The 25,515-nt window shown below is 48.9% G+C and overlaps 1 long non-coding RNA gene across 2 annotated transcripts in view; it reads left to right on the top strand.

The window, feature by feature from the left end:
- The window catches only part of LOC142411587 (uncharacterized), a 114,528-nt gene that overhangs the window by 67,415 nt on the left and 21,598 nt on the right, over positions 1 to 25,515 (top strand). For both annotated transcript variants that reach the window (XR_012776218.1, XR_012776217.1), the window contains exons 2-3: positions 16,945 to 17,110; positions 17,839 to 17,920. This is a non-coding gene — a long non-coding RNA (uncharacterized LOC142411587). The remainder of the gene's footprint in view (positions 1 to 16,944; positions 17,111 to 17,838; positions 17,921 to 25,515) is intronic.

Here is a 25,515-nt window from a genome sequence, read left to right as displayed (position 1 = left end):
CTTGACATCAGCAGAAAGAAACCCATGCTGGCCTAAAAGGGTGGGTCAGGTGGGCTGCGCTCGCCCTTTGACTCTGGGAATCTGGAGGATGCAATGCTGTGCCCCCGGTTACATGAGGAGTGTGTTGGCTGGATGGATTTGGAGAGCTGGCTGGTGTCATCCAGTGCAGGTGGTCTGCACTGCCAAGGACTGGCTAGTCAGGGGCAGCCCAAAGCAGGATTCACTACTAAAACATTGTTCTAAAACCTCTTTTTCTTGGGCTGCTGGATGCACACAGTCAACCTTCTTCACGTGTTCCTTAACTTACCTTCCACACCTGTGTAGCAGCAACAGCTCATGGACTGTTCTGCTCCGAGCAATTCCCACCTCCCCTTTGAATGAACTACAAACACCCAGGTAAGGCTCCAAAAATTAGTAGAAATCAGTCTTGCTTTTCTTCAAGTTCCAGTTTGTATTGTAAATTAAAGCAATAATCTTTCCTGGGTCAGAGACTGGCATTTATTTATTTTGTTAGCTAGAGTCTTTCATGTGTTCTGGTGCAGATAATGGGACACCCTCTTACCAATATGTCTTCCTAATTCAGTTGTGTGCAGGCTACTTCTTGGCATGGGGTAAGTGTCATGGAGGTGGCCCTGACTGCAAAGGACTAGCATGGGTGAGGTGTGTTGTGGCAGGGAGAAGCTCCAGAAGTCAGCCATGGTGCTTCCACACAAGTCTGTGTAGATATGAGCAGTGCAAAGCCAGAATGAAGCCTCAGTTCATCAGCTGAAATACTGCTGGAGTCAGTAACCCTTAAAGAGAGACCACGTACTGAAGTGTTTTGAGCAGGGATGTATGCCTGTGGTGTTTTGTTGTGAAGATGGCTCGAGAAGGTCCTACATGGCTCCCTTGGTTACACTGATAGAGCTGTTTACGAGGCTTCACTCTACATTTCATCACTGAAACAGTCTGGTTGTAAAACACAGCTCCTGATAGCTGTACCAGCACAGAGGAGGTGTGCAAGCACGTCATGAGCTGTGGTGTGAGGGCAGGAATGAGTTGCTGGAGAGACTGGGATGAAAAACGGTGGTTGTGGGAGGAATTTTAGCAGGCTTTGCATGGCCAAAAGCGGTATGCTCTGGACCTCTGCTGAGACCCAGCTTTTAGGTGAGCTCTGGCCTGAAAACAAAATGTGTAGAGCTGTCCTTATTTCCATCGCTTGAAAAATGAAATCGTGGTGGCAGTGCGAATAAAGTCTCACCCAAAACAGCCATTTAGCGCAGGACTGGGTTCTCATCATGGACACCAGCACTTTGCTTTTCTCCACACAAGCTTCATCCCTTGCAGATCTCAGTGCTTGCTGGAGTCTTCCCTCTCCTGGTCTCGCTGCATCTGGCAATCCAGGTGACAGTGTACAGCGAGGTCTGCCCTGCCCACGCAGCATGTGGGGGCTGGTCCCCTAAGACCGGTCGTTACTAGCTCTTCATTAGCAATTGACTTGCTGAGGAAGGCCCACAGGAAGGCCGGAGGCAATTCTTGCTCCAGGTACCCACTGGTTTGTGCCTGCTCTGTCCATATTTCAGATTTGAGATGTTAGTGAGTCCTGTGCATGTTCTTGTTGGAAATGACATGTGCTATAATTCCTGTAGCAAAAAATATACTTGTGAATGCATTCCTTGGGAAAAGCAGTGAGTTCAGATGACGGCTTTCAGAAATCCTTCCTCACTATTTGTACAATGACTTCTATTTATGTGAAAGTACAGCTTCTGTGAGCTCCCTAAATTTGAGCTGAGTTTGGTAAAAGGTTTTTTCAGCTGAGATGAAATTTTGATAGTCAAAACACTTTGTTTCAGATGTATGAAGGAATTTTAAATTACTTTTTTGACCAGATTTCCCTGGAACTAATCCTTTCTCTTGGATATGACATACTTTAGATCAACACTTGGATGCTTTGATACAGAAACAATGTTTTTCAGTTGGGGCCAGCCTAAAGCACTTTTGGGAAGGGACTTGGGCTCATTCGTCAGTCAAGGATTCACACAGCTGTGCCTGCATCTCTCTTAGGTGCCAGCTGGTCACTGCCTTCCAATTCAACAGCAGTGGTCATCCAGGCAAGGAAAAGAAACCACATGAAGTGACCCACTGAAGAGCATGATTAACTACTGAAAAACACAGGTATTGGCTCCACCTTCCACAATGTGATTCTTATCTAACTGCAAGGAGCTGGGTGGCCCCTCATGGCCATGGTCTGTCTGACTGTACCTTAAATTGTGATGCATTGTGATTGAATTTGATAAAAATCAAACCAGGAGATATTTTGATGTGAAAGTAACAACTTCCTATGAAAAGGGACCCCTCTTTCTATTTTTAGTCTGCAACAGTGCTATTGCAAGCTTCTTTGTGACTTGCGGTACACTTTTATTGTGGTAGATCCACTGGGCAAATGTTCTTCAAAACAGGCTTTTTATCTTCTCTGCCACAGGCAGGTGTTAGCCTCAGTTTGCAGGAGAGCAAAGAGAACTCTTATGGGGAAAGCAGGAACCTGTTGGTGTATCAGTGTCCTTGGTAGGCTTGCGGGGTGGGTTGTTCTCTGGGATGCAGGAGTGGAGTGGATGTGAGTCATGCTTTGCCCTTGTCATTCCCTTGTTTCCTGAGCCACGCTCACTCATCTTTCTGAGCGCAGGATGTGGCTGGCTTTATTTGGAATGTTACAAGCATCCCTGTCCGAGTTAATTGACCAAGACAAATTTTGTTAAAAAACCTTGACATTAATAATGAGAAATAAGAGCTGGGAGGTAAAACACACGCTCTCTAGACATGCATTAGCAGTACCCCCACCCTTCCAGACTCCTCCTGAGGTAGTATGGCAGAGAGCTTAGGTCAGTTAGTTTTAAAATTAACTTCTAGTCATCAAGGCAGCCTTTAAATAGAGTATTTGAGCTGTGACTATCACTGGTCTTTTTAGGCTGTATAAGGGTGTGAGGCAAGGAGGGATGGAAGAGCATAGACCCAGAGAAATCCATAACTGCTAATGCCTGGTCTCATGACTGATCCTGGGCAGATCCTTCATTTCAAACCCCCAGGCCCTGCAAACTCAGCTGGGATATGGTGCACCAGTTAGCACCAGGAGTGGGGATATTCCTCTCCTCCAAAGGACAGTCTCCACGTGCTGTTAGGCTGCCCTTTGCAGCCCTAATCCGTCAAGGTCTTGCTGTGATAATGCAATCCAAAGGGACATTGTTCCTGCTCCTCTCACCTTGGGCACTGGTGTGCTGATGTAGCTGTGCAGAAGGCTTGGCCTTGCCTGTGTGTGGAGGGACAGGCTGATGTTGCTTTGGGCACCAAACATGCACTGAGAAGCTACAGCAGTCCATCTGTGAGGTGCAGAGCCGTTCCCTTCTCTTGGAGCAGTAGATTGAGCCTGGGAGATACACAGGTTCCTTGCACAAAGGAACTGGGGAACTACAGGGCTGTCAGCCTGACCTCGGTACCGGGCAAAATTATGGAGCAGTTCATCTTGAGTGTGCTCAATAGGCATGTGCAGGCCAACCAGGGGATCAGGCCCAGCCAACATGGGTTCATGAAAGGCAGGTCCTGCTTGACTAACCTGATCTCCTCCTATGACCAGGTGACCCGCCTAGTGGATGAGGGAAAGGCTGTAGATATTATCTACCTGGACTTTAGTAAGGTCTTTGACATTGTCTCCCACAGCTTTCTCCTAGAGAAGCTGGCGGCTCATGGCTTAGGCGGGTGTACTCTTCGCTGGGTAAAAAACTGGCTGGATGGCCGGGCCCAGAGAGTTGTGGTGAACGGAGTGAAATCCAGTTGGCGGCCAGTCACAAGTGGTGTTCCCCAGGGCTCAGTTTTGGGGCCAGCCTTGTTTAATATCTTTACCAATGATCTGGATGAGGGGATTGAGTGAGCCCTCAGTAAGTTTGCAGATGACACCAAACTAGGCGGGACTGTCGATCTGCTTGAGGCTAGGAAGGCTCCGCAGAGGGATCTGGACAGGCTGGATTGATGGGCCGAGGTCAGTTGTATGAGGTTTAACAAGGCCAAGTGCAAGGTCCTGCACTTCAGTCACAACAACCCCATGCAAGCTACAGGCTTGGGGAAGAGTGGCTGGAAAGCTGCCTGGCGGAAAAGGACCTGGGGGTGTTGGTTGACAGCCGCCTGAATATGAGCCAGCAGTGTGCCCAGGTGGCCAAGAAAGCCAACAGCATCCTGGCTTGTATCAGGAATAGTGTGGCCAGCAGGACTAGGGAAGTGATCGTGCCCCTCTACTCAGCACTGGTGAGGCCGCACCTCGAATGCTGTGTTCAGTTTTGGGCCCCTCACTACAAGAAGGACATTGAGGTGCTGGAGCGTATCCAGAGAAGGGCAACGAAGCTGGTGAAGGGTCTGGAGAACAAGTCTTATGAGGAGCAGCTGAGGGAACTGGGGTTGTTTAGCCTGGAGAAAAGGAGGCTGAGGGGAGACCTTATCGCTCTCTACAACTAGCTGAAAGGAGGTTGTAGTGAGGTGGGGGTTGGTCTCTTCTCCCAAGTATCTAGCGATAGGACGAGAGGAAGTGGCCTCAAGTTGCGTCAGGAGAGGTTTAGATTGGATATTAGGAAACATTTCTTTACTGAAAGGGTGGTCAAGCATTGAACAGGCTGCCCAGAGAGGTGGTGGAGTCACCATCCCTGGAGTAGTTAAAAAAAATGTGTAGATGTGCCACTTCGGGACATGGTTTAGTAGGGATGGAGGTGTTGGGTTGACGGTTGGACTAGATGATCTTAGAGGTCTTTTCTAACCTTAATGATTCTATGATTCTAAAGGCAAGAGATAATTTTAAGGGGGGAAAATTCTTCCGATGGAAAAAAAAAAAAAATAGCCCCAGACACCCTCCAAGCCTGGTTAAGCAAGTTGAGGCTGCTGAAAAAACACCTGCTTCGTGGCTGGTGTAGTGATGTGACAGTCTAAGCTGCAGTGACACAGTCTTTCCCATGTCAAAGCATGGCAACGTTAATGTGCCTCTTCACCTTCCCTTTACTGTCAGTGGGGAGGAGTCTCCAACAGGACTATGGCTGCTGGGGTGCGAATCACATAATATATTTCTCCAAAGAAGTGAAGTTATCCCTGTTCTCTGCTTCCAGACCCAGATAGAAATTAGTGATGAAAAGATGCTCCTGAGGGCATCAGGACAGGAGCGAAAGGAATATCTTCATTTGCTTCTGGAAACAGGGAGAAGCTCGATGCTCGGGATGGCTCCTGTCCAAAGTCACGGTGCTGTCCTGGTCTCTCTCGGGACACTGTGCTCCCTTGCCTCCCCGTGTTGATAGGGGTCTTGCAGGCGATCCATCAGCCTGCATCTTTTCTGAAGTGGCAGGACTGCAGCCGTACATCTCTGATCGATACCGCCCAACCTTGACATGGAATCAGTCACTCGTAGCCAGCTCATTACTGCTGGCTAACCATTTGCCTGCAGCAGCCCCTTAATAGCCTTTCCCAGCTGCCGCCGAGTCACAACAGGAGTGTTTAGCAGTCTTATTTACATGCAGCATTTCACCAGTCCCTCCTTCCCCTTGCTCACAGCTTGCCATCTGTTCCAGAGCCTCAGAGGAGACGGAGGTTGCGAAGTGGGGACGGGAGCATCGTGCCTGTGTGTGTCTCTATGGCTGGGGGGGCTGGTCCCAGGTCTGTCCATTTTAGGCCTTCTCTGCTAAAAACCTTTCTTCTTCCAGAAGATTTTGGCATTGTGCTTTGCTTTTATTCTGGCTTTGAAGCTGATTTTAGTTACAGCGATTTTAATCCACTGTGTGTTTCAGTCCTCTCATCTCTGTGTTTACACTCTCCAAGGGGTGGAGAAGGCTCAGGATGCTCTTCCTAGAGAGCAGCTTTAAAATGGCAATTTATTATTTATAAATTGGGGGAGGGATGAGGCCTGGGAATGGAGTTCCTGCAAGTCTATTAGCTGGGCAGGTTGTGCCCTGTGTCACTGCAAAGACACTTTCCTTTGTATCAGCAGCAAAGTCTTAGACTTGACTCCTGACCTTGGTCATGAGCCATTAATGATCTCTGAAGGAAGAAATACACTGACACATACACGTTGGGGGATATTTGGTACATCTGCTAGCATGCCATTGATTTACATGAGCAAACTCAGAGTACAGGGGTTTTTTTAATGGCTTTTACTTAAACTGAAGTCCAAGTTTCAACCTTGGCCTCTGATTTTCATGAGAAGAAACAACTTCACCCTTGGGAGCGAGGATGTGGATGATGGTGAGAAATGATGTGTGTGTGCGGACAGCAGGGTTGGAGAAGCAGCTGACCTGGGTGGGGAGAGCAGCCAGAACTGAATGGTGGAGAATGGGAAAAAGCAGTGGCACTGGAATAGAGGGAAGGTGGTGGTTGAGACAGGTGTTGTTGGTTATGTGGCACTACCAGGGACCTCTCCTCCTCTTGCTGAGGTGACCCTTCTCTTCTTCCTCATGCAGTCTCTTACAGGACAGTGTCACAGGCCTAGACAGCACAGTTTTGTGGCAGAAAACCCAGGCAGAGCAGTATCTGCATGTTTGCTGACGGTTGTGATATTTGTGATGCTCAGTTGTGGTATGCTCTGGCTCTGCAGTTGCACAGAACTGAGATACAGCCCTGCCCTCAAACTTCCGACATCAGTACTGAGGGTCAAACTGATGTATATGCCATCCCTGCTGAATAAAAGTGATGTTTTTGTGAATCTTAACTAGTTCAATAGATTACTTCAAGTGATTATCCTGTTTCTTTCCTGATTAGGGAAAATCTTATTTAAATACATAGAGGGTGAGACTTTATTCTCAGACTTTTGGGGAGGAACCAGCAGTGCTGTAGAATGAATTGTGTTAAAGGTATCTTTACTCTGGTGTGAAAGATGGGAAGGCTTGCTCCAGGAAGCTTATGGGCAAGGAATGTTTTCCAATCTTGTATCTAGAATCACTATCTTAGGGCCTCATTTTGTTTTCAGTGGTGAGAAAGAAATGGGTGCTTTAATTTCCTTATTCCAGTGCAAGCAGTGTTTTCAGTGTTGAGGTGCACTGTCCACTGCATTTAATGCCAGGGAAGGAAGGGCCCTTTGCCTAGAGCTTGAGCTTGGTGGAGATTTGAAATTGGAGAAGGCTGGCAGCTAAATGTCTTTCCTTGTTACCAGGGTCTGTGGTCAAGCAGCTGGCAGACTCTGGGAGCTTGACCTCTGGGAGCTGAGCAGGAAGGGGGGAGCTCCTGACGAGGGCCCGGCTCTGACTCAGCGTGGGCGGGGACAAGAGTGATGGCGGCAGTTCCCTTCCCTTCCCTTCCCTTCCCTTCCCTTCCCTTCCCTTCCCTTCCCTTCCCTTCCCTTCCCTTCCCTTCCCTTCCCTTCCCTTCCCTTCCCTTCCCGTATGAGAGCAGCCCCCAGGGAGCGCGAGCGACCGGGACAGGCAGACAGGGCGTGGCGCGTCAGTTTGCGCGGCAGTTCGTGCAGGCAGGGCATGTAGGGAAGGCGAAGTCACCCTAGCAGCTCAAGAGGAACTGTGAGAAGTGAGTTCATTCGGTAGTCCCCATCCTTTCAGAAGAAACTCAGCTATGGTCTTCACTTGTCAGAAAGCAATGCCCTCTGTGCCCGCCAGAGTGGATGTGGCTACCCAGACGGAGCTCCCACAAAAACATGCGGCCACCCAGGTCTCAGGCTGCAGGGAGTGCCTGGGCCTCTCGCTGTTCACACATGGCAGCCGTGTGGACAGCTGTGTGAGGTGTGACCAGGTGGATGATTTGCTCTGCATGGTGGCAGAGCTATGGGAAGAGATAGAAAGGTTAAGGAGCATCAGGGAGGCTGAGAAAGAGATCGACTGGTGGTGCCATGCTCTGCCCCCCCTGAGACGGGAACAGGAGCAGCAGCAGCCACCAGTAAGAACCCACGATCAAGGGGATCCTGTATCCCCCCCGCTGGGCTGAAGGCAGCAGCTCAAAGGAGGAGAGTGAATGGAGGCAAGTCCATGCTCGTGGCGGCAGGTGAAGGCCCTCCCTGCCCACCTCACCTCCCCAGGTGCCTCTGTACAACAGGTATGAGGCCCAGGAGGTGGAAGGCCAGTCAATGGAGCATGGGGACAACAGTCTGTCTACACCAGAGGTGTCGCCCGGGTCAGAATAACGTACCTCTAGTATTAACACCACCTCCACAAGGAAGAGAAGACGGGTTATAGTTGTGGGTGACTCCCTTCTGAAGGGAACCGAGGGTCTGATATGCCGGACGGACCCTCCTCTTAGGGAAGTCTGCTGCCTCCCTGGGGCCCGGGTGAAGGATATCACGAGGGTACTCCCTAGCCTGGTACAGCCCTCGGGCTGTTACCCGCTACTGCTCTTCCATGTGGGGGGCGATGAAGCTGCAACACGAAGTCCTAGGGCAATCAAAAGAGACTTCAGGGCCTTGGGACAGCTAGTAAGGGACTCTGGAGCACAGGTTATTTTCTTCTCTTGCCTTCTAGTTGTGGGCAGTGACACTAGAAGGAACAGAGGCACCCAATCTATCAACTCATGGCTCCGTGGCTGGTGTCATTGCCACAGATTTGTTTTTTTTGATAATGGGATGGCGTACACAGCACCAGGTTTGCTGGCGTCTGATGGGATTCATCTTTCTCAAAGGGGAAAGAGAATCTTTGCTCACAAACTTGCAGGCCTCATCGACAGAGCTTTAAACTAGACTCGAAGGGGGAGGGGGATAATATCAGGCTTGCCTGAGGGAGGCTGAGGGACGATGTGCCATGGTTAGAGGGAGCGGGTGCCAGTGAGGGCACTCAGCATCTGTCTCTGAGATGTGCAGGGTACACTGGGGCACAGCTGAAGTCAAACAGAGTTGAGCTAGGGGATACTGAGGCAATAGGAGCCAAGAGGGAAACACCAGTGAAACGGCTCAAAGCACCCAAGGGGTGTTTTTCTACGAAGGAGACACAGACGACAGCCCAGCTGAAGTGCCTCTACACCAATGCACGCAGCATGGGCAACAAGCAGGAGCAGTTGGAAGCCATTGTACATCAGGAAAACTATGATATGGTTGCCATCACGGAAACATGGTGGGATGACTCTCACAACTGGAGTGCGGTGATGGATGGCTATAAACTCTTCAGGAGGGATAGGCAAGGCAGGAGAGGTGGTGGGGTAGCCCTGTATGTTAGGGAGTGTCTGGATAGTTTAGAGCTCGATGATGGCGACGATAGGGTGGAGTGTCTATGGGTAAGAATCGGGGGAAGGCCAACAAGGCAGATATTGTGGTGGGATTCTGTTACAGACCACCCAACCAGGATGAGGAGACTGACGAACTATTCCATAAGCAGCTGGGAGAAGCCTCACGATCGCTAGCCCTTGTTCTTGTGGGGGACTTCAACCTGCCGGATGTCTGCTGGAAATACAACACAGCAGAGAGGAAACAGCCTAGGAGGTTCCTGGAGTGTGTGGCAGATAACTTCCTGACGCAGCTGGTGAGTGAGCCAACTAGGGAAGGTGCCCCGTTGGACCTCTTGTTCACAAACAGAGAAGGACTTGTGAGCCATGTGATGGTTGGAGGCCGTCTTGGGCAGAGTGATCACGAAATGATAGAGTTTTTGATACGTGGAGAAGCAGCAAGGGGGGTCAGCAAAACTGCCACCTTGGACTTCCAGAGGGCAGACTTCGGCCTGTTTAGGAGACTGGTCGAGAGAGTCCCCTGGGAGGCAGCCCTAAAGGGCAAAGGAGTCCAGGAAGGCTGGACATTCTTTAAGGAGGAAGTCCTAAAGGCACAAGACCAGGATGTCCCCAGGTGCCGAAAGACGAGCCGGCGGGGAAGAAGACCGGCCTGGCTGACTAGAGAGCTCTGGCTCGAACTCAGGAAAAAGAGGAGAGTCTATGACCTCTGGAAGAAGGGGCAGGCAACTCAGGAGGACTACAAAGGTGTAGCAAGGCTGTGCAGGGAGAAAATTAGAAGGGCCAAAGCTGAGCTAGAGCTCAATCTGGCTGCTGCTGTAAAAGACAACAAAAAATACTTCTTCAAATACATTAGCAGCAAAAGGAGAGGTAAGGAGAATCTCCAGCCCCTAGTAGACGGGGGAGGGAACACAGTGACCAAGGATGAGGAAAAGGCTGAGGTACTTAATGCCTTCTTTGCCTCAGTCTTTAATAGCAGGGCCAATTGTTCTCTGGGTACCCAGCCCCCAGAGTTGGAAGATAGGGACGGGGACCAGAATGGAGCCCCCATAATCCAGGGGGAAATGGTGAGTGACCTGCTGCACCACTTAGACACTCACAAGTCTATGGGGCCTGATGAGATCCACCCGAGAGTACTGAAGGAACTGGCAGATGTGCTCACCAAGCCCCTCTCCATCATTTACCAGCAGTCCTGGCTAACTGGGGAGGTCCCAGTTGACTGGAGATTAGCGAATGTGATGCCCATCTTCAAGAAGGGCTGGAAGGAGGACCTGGGGAACTACAGGCCTGTCAGCCTGACCTTGGTTCCGGGGAAGCTGATGGAGCAGATCATCCTGAGTGCTGTCACACAGCACGTAGAGGATAACCAAGGGATCAAGTCCAGCCAGCATGGATTCAGGAAAGGCAGGTCCTGCTTGACCAACCTGATCTCCTTCTACGACAAGGTGACCCGCCTAGTGGATGAGGGAAAGGCTGTGGATGTTATCTACCTAGACTTCAGTAAAGCCTTTGACACAGTTTTCCACAGCATTCTCCTGGAGAAACTGGCTGCTCATGGCTTGGACGGGTGTACTCTTCGCTGGGTAAAGAACTGCCTGGATGGCCAGGCCCAAACAGTGGTGGTGAATGGAGTTTACTCCAGTTGGCGGCCGGTCACAAGCAGTGTTCCCCAGGGCTCTGTGTTGGGGCCAGTCCTGTTTAACATCTTTATCAATGATCTGGACGAAGGGATCAAGTGCACCCTCAGTAAGTTTGCAGATGACACCAAGTTGTGTGGGAGTGTTGATCTGCTTGAGGGTAGGAATGCTCTACAGAGGGACCTGGACAGGCTGGATTGATGGGCTGAGGTCAATTGTATGGGGTTCAACAAGTCTAAGTGCAAGGTCCTGCCCTTGGGCCACAGCAACCCCATGCAACGCTACAGGCTTGGGGAAGAGTGGCTGGAAAGCTGCCCAGCAGAGAAGAACCTGGGTGTGTTGGTTGACAGCCAGCAGAATATGAGCCAGCAGTGTGCCCAGGTGGCCAAGAAAGCCAACGGCATCCTGGCTTGTATCAAAAATAGCGTGGCCAGCAGGAGTAGGGAAGTGATGGTGCCCCTGTACTCGGCACTGGTGAGGCCACACCTCGAATACTGTGTTCAGTTTTGGGCCCCTCACTACAAGGGAGACATTGAGGTGCTGGAGCGTGTCCAGAGAAGGGCAACGAAGCTGGTGAAGGGTCTGGAGAACAAGTCTTATGAGGAGCGGCTGAGGGAACTGGGGTTGTTTAGCCTGGAGAAAAGGAGGCTGAGGGGAGACCTTATCGCTCTCTACAACTACCTGAAAGGAGGTTGTAGAGAGGTGGGGGTCAGTCTCTTCTCCCAGGTAACAAGTGATAGGATGAGAGGAAATGGCCTCAGATTGTGCCAGGGGAGGTTTAGACTGGATATTAGGAAATTTTACTTCCCTGAAAGGGTTGTCAAGCATTGGAACAGGCTGCCCAGGGAAGTGGTTGAGTCGCCATCCCTGGAAGTATTTAAAAGACGTTTGGATGAGGTGCTTAGGGACATGGTATAGTGGTGGTCTTGGCAGCATTAGGTTTATGGTTGGACTCGATGGTCTTAAAGGTCTTTTCCAACCTATACGATTCTGTGATTCCGTGATAAAGAATCAGGAGCAGATACCCAAAGACTTTTTGTCCCCTATAGTGTGGGACAGTCCTTGTCATCAGCACATCTGGACTGCGCTCTGTGTGCACACCATGGACAAGAGGTACCTTGTGACTCAGTGAACTGAGGTTTTCATGCCCATGCCTTTCCACGCGGAGGTGGATACAGTGTCCCTGGGAAAGCTGGGTCTCTTGGCATGTTTGACAGAATACTGCCAGCCTCTTGGGATAGGGCTGAACCTTACTGCCTTGTCTTAGTACTGAGACCAGGCTTGTGCAGGTGCAGAGTGGGTGCTCCCGCAGCTATCTCTGCAGCTTGCCTCAGCAGACCCTGTGAAGTTATTAATGCTCACACCAAGGGGAGCGTGGAGCTGCACTGTGTTAGCTTACAGGATTACAGAGGAGGATTACGGAGGAGAGCCTCTGAATGCTGAAATCATGGGAGCACTTCAGTCAGCATTTGTGCTTCCTGCCATGGCAGTCATTGAAGTATGAGGCACGGCTGTAGGAGATCAGGCTCAGCACAGTGCCGTGCACCTGCCTTGGTTCTCTTCTGATACTTGCCTTGAAGAGGCATGGCTCTTCCAGTTCATCTGCGGCTCTGTCCTCACATCAGTCGCTAACAAAGGAGAGTTTTGTGTTTCAGGGTAAGATTTGTAGGCGTCTGTTTCTCCTCTTGATTTCAAGAGCTGAATATATGGTTTCACAAGAGAGGACTTTGTACTAGGTTCTCTTGTGTACAAATGTAGCTCCAGAGACTTGGAGGACAAAGGCAGCCTGAAATGGCTTTGCAAACCAACTTTTATGCAGCAAAGACTGTCTGCAACGCAACCAAAGTTATTTATTGTAAGTGTTTCTTTCCAAAAAGTTTCCCCCCTCTCTTCTAAGTTGGAATTGGACAGCAGATTATTTTTTTTTAATGTGGGAAAAGTTGGAGCTTCTCCATGGGGTGAAGTAAAAATAGACCATATTGACTTGTTGCATGTTGCATAATTTCCTGGATTTTGTTTCCCTTGGAAAAATTGTTAGGAAAATAAACGACTCCTCCTTGGCTGGCTGAAGATGAGAGAACTGGGCTGGGTTGGGTGGAGAGAAGGCCAGGCTAACAAATTGTCTCTCTTGTCTCGCTTCCCAGAAGGCCAGCTGAAGGTTGGTATGTTCTGGAAATACCAACAACCTGGTTGGCGGGCAGGCAATGTGTGAAGGAGGTGGGCATATATATATATTTTTAATTATTCCAGAGTCGGAAATTGAACAACCAAGTTGTTAGGCTTCTAATCTTCGTGGTCCCAGCAGCTGGTATGGTACATCCTACCTGCAGGCTGGGTGCTCTGGAGTGAGTAGGGCTTACACCAGCATAAGTAACATAGCACTGGGATATAGTGTTCATCCTCTGTCTGAGGTGGGAAAGATCTGTGCAGTCCTGGTAGTGCAGGGTGATACATGACATCAAGGTCTGAGCAGCTGTCTAGTCCATCTCCTTCCCAGCCAGTCCTCAGCCCCCTCCGCTGCAGTAATCCAGATGCAATCAATCTGGCACTTTCAAATATTTATGAATCATTGATGGATTTTTTGAAGTTTGAGGTTGTAGCTTTCATGGAATTTGGTTTGATTAGCTGGAAAGTCAATATTTTTCACTGGGCTGTGTCTGAGCTGCATTAATTCCAGCCCAGGCAGCAGCAATAACAGCACTGCAGTGCTAATGGCTCTCTGCCTACAATGGCTGGCATTTAGTCTGGGATGTCTGGGATGAGCTTGGAGCATGTGGAGGAACCTTAGAGACACGATAATAAAGCAGTACAGCTCATGGTGAAAATTGGCAGAGGCAGGTAAAGAAAAGGCCTATAGCAATGTTTGGGAATCTGCAAGATGAAGTGTTGAGGCTGCCTTTCTTGATAAGTCACCTCTTCCAGCACATCCAAACAAGGTGGATTGCTTTTTACCACAACTCCCATTAACTTGTCTTAGAAGAATAAGGCACCTTCAGCAGAGTGAATCAGAACCTCATGGGACCAAACCTTTATTCTTTTTAGCTGATGCAAATAGGAAATTGATAGGTGAGCAAAGTTATCCTTGTCTTTACAGATGAGGGAGCTAAGCCATAGGGGAATTGTATGAGCTCAGCAGAGGCACAAACACCATCTCTTTCTTTCTGTCACTTCATGCCATGATAGTCATTGCTTGCATTGGAGAGCCCACTTCTCCCATTCAAGTCTGTAATATCTGTCCTGTTCCAAATAAACTGTTCCACAGGAACCAAACAACTTCTATGCTAATTTGATATGGCTGAACAGGCTGACTGAGAGCTTGTAAGCTCTCCACCATTCGTGTAGGTTGTAAACAGACCTTCCTGTGCTCTGAGGGTATATATCTGAGCATCTTTGAGTCATGCATTACAGTGAATGCACCTGCATCTGTCAGGGTCTGGATATTTCAGTGTCATCCCAGGGGTTAAGTGCCTGCAGTGGAAAGTCATGTTCTAGGGTATCTCCTTTAAATCCACATGTCATGGTGTATTTCTGTCAGACCAGGTAGCCTAAAGAAACCCAGCTGTTTCCAGCAGGAAATGTTTATGATAACCTGTGCTCCCTGGGCAGAGACAGCTCAATGGGGGCTGAGAAGGTTGTCTGCTGTGTATGGATGTGATCAGCCCTTGTGAGGCACAGTGGTGCTCTGCGATGATCAAATGTACCATGCCCAGGACTCCATCCTGGAAGGCAGCCTTAGCTTTGCTGGTGAGGCTGCAGGGACATAAGGGCCAAGACCTTGAGCCCAATTTCTCCTGGATCTCTGCATCAGGAGCTGTGAGGCAGGGGACCAGCCTGGTGTGGTTGTGGTAACAGCATTACAGAGCACTTGGGGATGCAGAGCGTATTTCAGCTAGAGCTTCTTGCATGCTGCAGGGCTGTCATATTGCTGCGGTCTAGCTGAGAGGTGATGAAAGGCATGAATAACTGTGGCTGTGGCACTGTTCTCAGGCTGGGATGAACTGAGATCCTGGCATTAATAGTGTGGATCATAGGTGCTCTGACATGGTAGCTTAAAGGCAGCAAGGGATGCAAGGAAGCATAAGCTAAGAACTGAACTGACTGTGCCAGTAGTACCACTAACCCCTGGCTTCCACTACTCAGTGCAATTTTTTAGGTGAATTTACATAGCCTGTAACTTCCATTCAGTTCCCAGTGTGGTCCCTTAGCTGTGAGCTGATTTTGTCTAATTTCTAGGACACCCTTGTGGCATTGGCATCTGTGTGAATGAGAGACTATCCTGTTTTAAATTTTACAGGCTTTTTGGCAGTGTTAAGTGTGCAGTAATGATGCCCAGGCTCTTCTGAAGGAGGAAATGCAATGGCAGGCTGCGGAGTCTCACCTGATTGCTCCAAGGTTGTCAGATGCTGCAAGGCTCTTAGTCTGGAGGAGTGTGTACAGAGGTACATGCATAGCCCATCCCTCAGGAGAGAAACTGCAATAAGTACCGGTGAGAGAGATGGCAGATCCTCGCAGATTTATGCTGATCATAGAGGTGCTAATGCCTTGCTTTTATGGCTTGATCTTGCTCCTGTCTTTTGTGGTGGCTAATAAATACAAGCCAGTTCATCTTCTGCTTTGGCTCTTCCTGTGACCTTTCTTTAAATTTGGTCAAGTTCCTGATGCATAGATCGTCTTGCTCCTCACCATGAAGAGACCTGCCCTGGGATGACCCTGAGTCTCACTATAATTCCTCTTGCAATGCTTTCTTTCAGACTTTATTCTGGGATAAGACTGCATTCAATCATGCTCCACAGGGTGATAAAAGCCCATGGTCTGGGTGATGCTCTGTGTAATCTGCCTTGTCAATACCCATCGCTCATATCCACAGCAGTGAAGAGGGTTTTGCCAGCTGACTGGGTACTTCTGAACCCGAAGTGCAATGCTGACTTTCCTTCCCTAGCCTGGCTCTCCTGCTTTCATTTCAAGCATTTGCTTCCATTCTGGGTTCTTGGAGCACATGGCAAAAACGTACTGTATTCGCCCCCAGGAGATGTACACACAGGGAATGTGGTACAAGGATTCCCTCACTACATGCGAGGGAAGTGTCTTCTTACAAAGGCAGCTGTGGGGGGCACTGCCATCTAGTCCTCTGCCTTAGCTGTTGGATCATGTTACCATTAGTCACCTCCATAGGAGCCAAATCAATCCATTGCTGCTTCACAGTCTTCCCTGCAACTGACTGCCAAAAGCAACTCTTTTAAGGAAAATAAATGTCACTTATTTGGAAACTCTGCTTTCTTATTCTGGCAGTGAATGAACTTACCTGGAACATCAGAGTTCCAGGGCCGCAAGGTCTGGTTCCCTACCAGCTCACATTAAGATAAACCAAATGCATGGTCAGAGGGGAAAGCCCAAAGATCATGTGGAGAATGGCTGCAAGTGTCTCTTCTCTGCAGTCTAGAAATGTAGCTCATTGCAGGGGCTTGGCCATGGCTTTCCATGAAAAGTGCCATGTCTGGAGATGCTGGCTCATTATTTTTGTAGGGCATGTGTGCTTTGTTTGCTTCTAGTGGCAAACTCAGCTGGAGATTGGAAGTCCTTTTCTTGCAGAGACTACAGGTTAAAATTGTGTGAGATGCAGCAGGGGAAGAGGAAGATCACTTGACAGCAGAATCAGATGCAGCTGGTTATGGGAAGTGCTTGAGAAGGCAGTTGGGACAACTTTATGAAACATGTATGGTGTGCACAGCAGTCAGATCTAGTACGTGCTTGGCTGTCATCATTAGCATGATGTGCTGCTGGCACAGGAACCCCTTCCCTGGTTGAAAGCAGTTCTCAGAAAAGACAATAAATGTGCCAGTTGCAACGAGGCGACAGTGATGCAGTAGATAAAGAGCAGCCTGGGAGTGGGAATTTGTGTTTTCTGATCCTGTTCAGGGCCCTTTGAGCTCAATATTGATTCTGTTTGCAAGCTGCTTGGGAAGGGATGACCTGAGTACATGCCTGCCTAACACAACATGCTGGTAGTCTGTCTTGGACCCTAGACACTGCTGTCATAGGGTCAAGAACAAGAGGCCCCAGACCCATTGCAGCATCAGTAGCCCTTGATATGCAAGAGTAGTGAAGCAATAGTCCCTGAAAATTTGGTTTTTGTATTTGGACATGTGTTCTTGGACAGCTGATTATTCCTGCCTGAGAGAAGAACCTGGCCCTTGTATCTGCCAGAAAAATAAAGGATGATTTCTCAAGATATCTTCTAATCCTGTCTTCTAAAAGTACCTACAGTTCTTCCCACCTTCATGCTACCTGCAAATTTAATGCTTCCTTTTTGTTCCATCATCCAGGTCAGTAGCAAAAGCCCTGAAGAGAGCTGGTATGTGACAGACTCCTACAAAATCCTGTTTGTCAACATGTTCTTCCTTTGTAGCAGAGGAGACCACTGGTATCTGCCCTCTGCATATGGCTGTCCGAGCAGTTTTATACCTGCCCTGTCATAGTTTCTCTTAAGACCATATTCCCCTTGCTTATGGGAATGGCAGGCAAGACAGTGTCAAAAGCCTTACCAGAGCTGAGATGTTTGACAGGTAGTGCTCTCTGCCGAAAGCCTGTTACGCTGTTATAGGAGGAAGATAGATTGGCTTGATGTGATTTGCTCTTGACAAATCCATATTGGCTGCAACTCATCTCCTTGTTATCTCATTGATTTTTGGAGGGCTTGGAATTGGGTCCTTGGGGAACAGGGCAGAGTGTGTGAAGGTACAAGAGCTTCCCATCTGCAGTATGTACATTGTCTTGTTGGCCACTGTCACTGAAGTGTCTCTCTCCTCGACCCCAAATTGCTTGCTGCTCCTTAGCACCAAAGTGGCGATGGGGTGGTTATCTGTGTGCCCTCGGTGGTGTTTTGTCACACCCTAGTGGCTAGATGGCACAGTGGCCATGGATGTGGTGCTGCTGCAGGCTTCAGGGGACTCACTTTTCACTCTTCCTTTGGAAGCTTTTGTCCTGTGATCCGGTGGCCTGGGCTTCAGTCCCCCCTTGCTCACAACATCCCTGGTTGTCTGTCTCCTTGCAGACACTGACAGCATTCAACCCCAAATCTTCCCCCCAACACCCTGGCAGCCCTTGGGGTGTTGACCAGCTGCACTGAGTGGAGGGTGAGTTTGTTTGTGCTTCTGTAGCGCCAGTTCTTTTCTCCTGTGTTAAAAATGATGATGCTTTTTTTTCCCCTCTCTCATTAAGAGGCTTGGCTAGGGAAAGGCAGGATGAGATGCGATTTCCCTAGTCCCTCTCCTCTGAGCTCCCATCAAAGATGTGAGACACTTTCTGGCACTATAATGACAATGCCAGCAAAAATGGCCTTGTAGAGTCAGCATCACTTCCTGCTCACTTGGAGGAAGGTTTGGCTAAGATAGGTTATTTACTTACTCTTCTGTGGCTGCTGTGGGATCATTAGTGTTCAGCATCTTCATTGATGGGTCATGCGGTCAGCACCTGGCTAATGGTACAACATGCAGACCCCAAAGCTGGGGCAGAGGGAGCTTGTCACATACCTCCCTCACATGTGTTGTGGGTTTGAGGCCAGACTGGTTTGTGGCTCGAGCCCATTCCCTCCTGCCTTAGAGGAAATGGGTGGAGGGAGATTACCACCATCCTGAAGAAGACATATCATGCTGTGGGTACAAGCTGAGCTGCTCTGACTCACCGGTAGACACAAACACTTTGTCACAAGCTCCTTGGTGGCTGTTTCTCTTTTAGAACTCCCTGAGCAATGGGGGGTGATGAAAGATTGTTCTTTGTGGATTTTGGGTTATGAGTGCCTAAGGAAGCACTCATGGCTCAGTTGTGAGACTGCTTTTGCACTCTCAGTAATCAAGTCTGAAATCATAGGCCTGCTAACACGTTAGTGCTAGCATCGAGCTGCTCCAGTGGGAACGCTGCGCAGATGGAAACCTTTGTCCTTCTTGTGAGGTGAAGCAGGGGATTGTACAGCGAACCATGCTCAGGTCTCCTGGCTACTAGTCCCATTCCCGTCCTGCTAGAGGATATTCTGCCATACTGAGGGTAGGCTGCTGCTCCCTAGGCAGATGTCTGGGTGCTCGTATTCGGGCCTGCAAGAAGCAGAAGCTATTCTTGGGCCTTTAAAATCCAGAAATAACTGGTGCTGTGAAATGTCTGCTTCAAATTCCCATCAACCTACCAGAAGAAAACTGCTGAGTTTGTGCCCTTTCCCATATGGAAGCAGTGAGCATGTTTCCTGCTTACAGATGTTAAGGAAGTCAATGCTGCTGCGATCCCATGTTGTCTTCCTCACAGAGCTTTTATCTCACCTTTGTCTTGTGTAAGGGATGTAGCTGAATTCTGATTTCCTACTAATGGGACTCTTGTGCCCTTGCCTTCGCCCTCCTCCTCCTCTCGCTTTGATCATGATATCTTTAAATACCCATTTCCAAGGTGTCTGAGTAGCATCTGGAGTGGATGGAGGAGAATATATTTGGACCTGAACGTTAAAGACAGGTTTTTCTCAGCAGTCTCATTGCTTGTTCACAACATGTGTCTGTCAAAATTCTTGCGTGGTGCTGGGTGAGATTCCCATGGAGGGGATCTGCTGAAGGCTTGAGGGTCTGAACCTGATGCCTGGTGCTGGCTCAGGACTATTACGGGGAGAGGTTGGAGGGGATGGGGACACTTGCAGATGACACTCATGACAGCTGATGAGTGGTACCTGGTGGTGGCTGTGCCATACTCATCATCTGGCTGTGCTTTACCAAGCTGGGCTTCTCCAGGTCACAAAGCAGCATAGAGATGCACAAAGCCAGCTTTGTCATAAGGGTGTTGACAGTAGGAGGTGTGCTGAGAGACAGTGGGGCTCTTCTCTGAGAGCTGGAAGTGACTGGATCCAGGGGCATGGGGGCAGCAGGACAGAGGAGAAGGTCATTCCCTCTGTTCTTTAGAGCCGCAGAAATGCAGCTGAATGTGGGGCAAAACATCTGGGCTGTCCTTGCTTTGTTTATGCTCTTTCCTACCCATACCTCTGGTAAGAAGCAAATCATGCTCTTGAGTCGGGTGGAAACTCAAGGTACTGGCCTCTCCATAGTCTCCACATAGGTAGCACTGGCGGTTCAGATTCCCCCAGAGATGGCTGAGGTGTCCCAGTAGTCTTGCTCTGCAATGATGCTCAAAAGAAATGTCAGCAGCTTCAGAGTCACTGAAGCTTCCTGCTGTTCACTGTGGGGTAAAACAGGCCTTTGTGGGTGCTCTGTTCCTGGGCTTGCTCTGCTGACACGCTCTTGGTTTTCCTCTCTTCCTTAGCCACCGGAGGGCAGGCAGGAATCCCGCAATTACCAGCCACCGTGGAAGGAAAGGACTGGAATAATTAAAAATCAATTAATATTTGCACTGCTAGATCTGTGGTGGCATTGCTCTTTCCAGTTGCATTCTGGCCCCCTCACCACCTGCTTCATTTTGTGGGTTTTCCTTTATCAGTTGCTTTTCATTTTCACTTGAGCTGGCTGTGAGAGCTGAAGTAGAAGTTCAGATTAAGTTGCAGCTGAGATCTGCTTTGCTGGGGGGATTATGGAGTTGGCTGTGATGTGTTAGTTGCCAGGTAGGGCAGGAGGAGCAAAGCCTTTTAGCAGGCTGTGATCAGACAGAAGCCTCTGCTTTCCAGGGCTGAAAATGCTGCCGTGGGGCCAAATGCCCCTAGGCTCCAGTCTGCACTGGTGTAACCAATACCTCTTCCTTTATGGAACTGGTTGATCCAACCTAAACAGGACAGCTGGACTGTGTTGACCTCCTTGATGAACTGGAGCTTCTGGGCTAGCCCTGTAGAGCTGTCAGCACTGGTTGGTGGAGGTTCAGGCAGCAACTGAAGAAGAGCAGAGTCTCTCTCCACTGATGCATTTTAGTCTGATGCAGGTCCTAGATGTAGTAGAGAGAAAAATTGGAGCTTTGAGATATATCTCAGCTTTTTTAATTGTTTAGGTGAGCTCAATTTCTGTAATCGCTTCCTCCAGGAAGCTCCCTGGCTGTGCCTGTTGTGTGTGTTGAGGACATGCATCACCTGAGGATTAAAATGCAACCACTGTGAGCTGGGAGGCAAACCAGGCCAGGGCCAGCAGCTGCCATGGAGGGAGGGTTAGGGCACTAGCAAATGTACATCCAGTAGGACTGGTCTGAATGCACGGACTCTGTACTAAGTTAAAATAACTGATGCTGAGTAGCTGTTTCTTTCAAGATGTTAAAAATATTCCAGATTCTCCATGAATCTGAGAGATGCAACTGCAGTTGCCTAGCATGAGTGTGGATGACTGTCCTCCCTCAGAGCCCTGGTGGGAGACGTAATACTTGCACTGAGTTGATATTTTAAGGACCGTTACAGAGTAAATTGCCTTAATCTTTAGTTTGGCAGCTGGGCTGACCCAGCTGGGATGTAAACCAGTGGTTCAGGGTGACCTGCTCCTTCCGGTGACTGAACATGAACTGACCTCTCATTCATTGCTTTCATGTGGGGCAGAAGGTCCAGCCCATGAAGTTGTCTGTGTGTGATTGAGACCAAATATTTTGAGCAGACTGCCATATTTCCCAAAGAGTTCTCCAGAGGTGAGAGCCTCCCCCATCCCAGCGTGGAAGGACCCTGCTCTCAGGCTGGGGGAAGGCATCCCACTTCCCCCATTGACGGAGTTTGTTGGGCTGCAGTATCGCCCTGCCATCATGCCACAGCACTGGAGTTATATTGCTGCTGCTGTATAACAAAAGCACACGATAGCACAGTGATGCTGTACCTTCACTCTGCCCTTCGTGTACATCTTTTCACTGCAGTCTGTTGCCAGGTGCCGCTGGCATCCTCTCCCTCTGAGCCCGGGCTGATGGAAGACCGATTTCCATCCTGCCATCTCCAGGCCTTTCTTTCCCCCCTGCTCTCACTTCCCTCAGTTACTCCAGGAGAAATTCGACAAGGAAGTCTGCTGTTGCTGGAAGGGCTGCCATTTTCAGAGCTGTAATCTCCCCACCCCACCTGTTCCGAGCTCCTGGTGTCACAGGCACAGCCTTGCTTGCATGTGCTTCCAGCTGCAGGACACAGACAGCAGAAATGCTGCACAGCTTAGCAGGGGCCAAGGTGATCTCTAAAAGCATCCATGTGTTGTTGAGATAGCGCTTATCTGTTGGGAGGGAGTGAAGGAGTGAGCAGCCCTGACCTCCAGAGCACAAATGAGACTAAAACCTCATGCCTGAATCTCTCAGATGATCTATCAGATCTCCCTCCACCTACAAAAACATGAAAAAATCAGTAAATACGATAGCAAGGTGCTAGAAGACACTTGGCAGAAAGGTGATTGCACTAATGGAGAGCAGCAAGAGGGTAGTGTGGTACTTGCAACCATGAAGTATGCTATAAATTGGGTCCTGTGTGATGCTGAGCCACTGTTGCAGCATATGGCAGCCAGTGTGGGTTGTAAAGTCTGAGCCCCTCGGTGGGTGCCTACTGCCACCCAAAATGGCTTGAAGCCATCTGCTGTGACTACCCCTCCTCCCACCTCCTGCTGTAGTCATGGCCTGAGCGTGTATTTCCTGCTCATAGCCTTCGCAAAGCAGCCGCATCCTTCTCTTAGAAGAATTTGGAAAGCTGTAAACCCAAATGTTTCATGTAAACTTTCATGTCAACAGCATGTTAATGTGTTGGAGATGTTACAGATGCTTCCTGTCCTCCTCAACTGTTTGTTCCCTACTGAAAGGAGTCAGGGGTGCTGCAAGAGCAGCAGTCCCAAGAGTTCATGTCCAGGCTGAAATTCTTAAAACAAGGGACAATGAATGTTTGTTTAAAATTCCCTTCCATCTAATCTCCACAGATGCTAGTGAGATAACAACATTTTTTGCAGGGTTACTCAGCAACGAAAAAATATTTGGGTCAAGTTGAGCTGTTTACATTCGTCTTGGTTTATCCATCTTGTAGGGAATGAAACAAGCTTCTTGTTAAGTTTTTTCCCTTTCATTTTATTTTTATCTCGGTGCTTTGTATAAAAAGTCTCCATGTGAATCATGGATATTATGATTCCAGTCATGATGAAGGCCTTGTGACATCTCTTTGCTGTGGTGGTACATGAGGGATGAGTAAGCTGGGTTCACTGCAGTAAGACCCAGGCCTGGTGTCTGTCTCCTTGCATTTCCTTGGCCTTCTGGTGTTGAATGGAGTGGCCCCAGTTTGTGAACTGGTGATGGTAATAGGAGTAAATTTAAACTTTTGTCTTCTAATGAGATGCCTAGTGGCCCAAGGTTTCACATTTCACATTCTCCAGTCTGTGTGTGAAAATGCTCTCAAGGGAACAGACCTGTTCTTTACACTCATATTATGTTTTCATGAACTCTTCACATTCTAAGTGAAGGTGCAAATAACAAAATGTCTTTCAAAAGTTAGTTTCTGCTTTTCGTGTGATCACAAAGTCCTGATAAAGAGACTTACTGAAAGATTGGTTGTACTGGCCCTGGTCTTGTGGAAAGCTTAGTGTTGTCTATGAGGATTCATCCATCCTAAAAAAGCACTAATTGATTGAAGATTGTCCCATAGCTTTAGAGGAATGTCCCATGCCTATCCCAATATATTGACCTCTCTGATTTGTGATTTATGTCCTGGGGCTCTGTTGGTCTTGTTGAATTAAAATGATGGAGGCTGGAAAGCTAGAAATTATCAGCCATCGCTAAAGAAGACCTTCTTGTGTGTTAGCCCTCTGAGCTCACCAGCCAGGGGAAGCTGTCTCCCTTTGGGCCTCCTTGGAAGTGCTGCCACTTGAAAAGGACGGAGAAAAAGCCCTGAAGGAATGGACTGGAGACAGATGATGCTGCACCAGCTCCAAGGAAGGGCCAGGCCTGGCTGAATAATCTGACAGCCTTATCTGTCATTAAAGTCAAGGATGTTATCCTAGTAGCCAGGGGCCTGCCCCATGCACAGAGCTCCTGGTGTTGCCACAGGGCTCTGGGCAAAGTGTGGATGGCTGCTTCCAGGAATATCTGGGGCTGCCATAGGAGACAAGTGTATCGCAGGCAAATGAATGAAAAGTAGGTCAGCAGTGGGGAGCAGGTCTCCGTGGGCATTAGTGTGCTTGCGTGTGTCTGGCAAACTCAGGGAATGAAAAAAAAAAAAGCTGTTTTTTATCCTCTCCTTCCCAGTGTGTGCTGTGGAGGGAAGAAGCAGTCTTCAGGGACAGCAGGACAGATCCTTCTCTGGAGCAAATCTTTGTAGCTCCGTTGATTTAGTTGGCACTTCAGTGATTGATACCAGTTGAGAATCTGGGCTGGAGTGTTTTGTATGCTTGTAAATAATTGAACACCATGTGAATACAATGATGTAAGGGAGGATGGGAATAAAGCAGAGACTCTGAAAAATTTTAGGGTTTTTGCAATGAGGCTTTTATGTGGAAACACATTGGCATCTTGGCTGTGAGGCGCTATGGTCGAGTGTGAGATTTTTTCATCGTAATTATAAGGACTAGAGCTGGAGAGCTGTTGAAACTGCGAAAAATGGCAAGCGCATGTCAGATGGGGAGAGGGAGACTGCTGCCAGCTGTTTCCCCCTCCCCGCTGCCTGACTAGGTTTGATAAATATGCATTATTTTTTAATACTAAAAATGAGTCCTAGTTCTGGCAAGGTGCTAAGTTGACAAACCTGGAGATTAAAGCCCTCGTTATCCAGGGTGAAGTGGCAACAGCACAAGCTTCCCCTGCATGCCAAGGGACCCAGTTAATGCTCCACTGCTTTGGGGAAGGCCAAGAGATGCAACTTGTGGCAATGGCATTTTGTGGTGTGGACTACAGGCTCCTCTTACACGCTGGCTGCCAAATCCCTTTCCATAAAAGATGGCTTTTGATGGCAGGGGTTGATGGGAGCTGATGTTGACCTGTCCCTTCCTGGTCTGGGAGCAGATCAAGTGTTCCCAAATTCACACCTCTCCCGTTTGCCCACACGTAACATGCCTGTGACAGCTCCAGCCCCTGCTCGCAGGGAGATGTGAGGTTAGGAAATCATTTGATGTATTTAAACCCATCTGCGTGTGTGATTTAGGGACAAGAAACGAGCCAAGCCAGTGGCCTGTGAGCTGGTGGCTGCCCTCGGCTGCAAGGCAGGCGCTCCAGGGAGGCTGGATGGAGAGCTGCTGATACGCAGATGCGAACTTCAAAGCCTGGAGGCTTCCCAGGAGCTCCTATGGGAGGAGGTGAAACTGCGAGGTCTGGAAGTGGGCCTGCAGATCATATATGAGATTCCTAGAGCTCTATGTTATGCATGAGCTGGTCACCCGGCGGAGAGCGGCTGTGTCTGCATTGTATCTCCTCCCAAACCAGGAAGAGCAAAATGCAAATACTTAGAGGGAGTTGTTATTCTTTCTAAAGATTAATGCCTGAGTTTCAGAAAGATTCAGGTTTGGTTAGAGCCTGTGGGTTGTTCTTTTTGCCCATCACAGAGTAGAAATTAATGTCCCTAATTTCTTGTCCACCTCCTGAGATCCTGAGCCAGGACTGAGGCGGAGGCAGCTGTGCAGCAGCAGGAGCCGCCGCTGCTCTTTGCGCTCACGAAAGCAGGAGCTGGCTTTGCTCGCTTGCAGGAGCAGCTGCCATTTTGTGCGTCGCTCCAGTTAGGCTGCACAGTGAATTGCTGCGCTTAAGCCTCTTGGGGAGGCTTTATATTCTTCTTTTCTTTGTTGCTTTCTTTAACTTGAAATAAAAGTCAGTCAGAAACAAATGACCATTTTGTGCTGGGTGT

Source organism: Mycteria americana, chromosome 6, assembly GCF_035582795.1.
Source record: "Mycteria americana isolate JAX WOST 10 ecotype Jacksonville Zoo and Gardens chromosome 6, USCA_MyAme_1.0, whole genome shotgun sequence".
In the NCBI taxonomy this organism is placed as follows: Eukaryota; Metazoa; Chordata; class Aves; order Ciconiiformes; family Ciconiidae; genus Mycteria; species Mycteria americana.
The sequence above is the reverse complement of the archived record's forward strand: the minus strand, read 5'-3'. Positions and strand labels throughout refer to the sequence as shown.